Below are 584 nucleotides of genomic sequence, written 5' to 3'. Positions count from 1 at the left end.
TTTGATCCAAGATGGCCGACTTCAAAATGGCCACCATGGACACCATCCATCTTGAAAAGTTTCCCTCTTACATATACTAATGTGCCACAAACAGGACGTTAATATCACCAACCATTCCCATTTTATTAATGTGTATCCACGTAAATGGCAGACCCTGTATATTTAAATTAATAGAGATAGCGAGTGCATGTTCATACCAAAACTAATATTGGATTTTGTTTTAAATGCATGTAAACAATATAATTTGCACAAAGAAATTATAGGGTTCTTCTCTAAAGTAGTTATCCCACCCCATTTAGAGCGTCATTATGGGCGTTTTACGTTATAGCTAACGTAGTTCTGCGACAGAGAAACTACAGGTTTTGGCAAACACTCGTCACTACATCGTTCTTTTCCCAAATGATGCATGATAGTTCAGCTGCGAGTTACGTCATTGCTTGGGAAATGCACCCCTGAGCAGATGCCCAGGATTAAACACATAGAGCAAATCCTGCCACTGACCGTCACTTACGGTAAGTCTTCACTGAGCCTGATTTCCCAGGAATACGCACTGTAGATGAGCTCAGTTTACACAGACGTCTTCC

Source organism: Danio aesculapii, chromosome 5, assembly GCF_903798145.1.
Source record: "Danio aesculapii chromosome 5, fDanAes4.1, whole genome shotgun sequence".
In the NCBI taxonomy this organism is placed as follows: domain Eukaryota; kingdom Metazoa; phylum Chordata; class Actinopteri; order Cypriniformes; family Danionidae; genus Danio; species Danio aesculapii.
The sequence above is the reverse complement of the archived record's forward strand: the minus strand, read 5'-3'. Positions refer to the sequence as shown.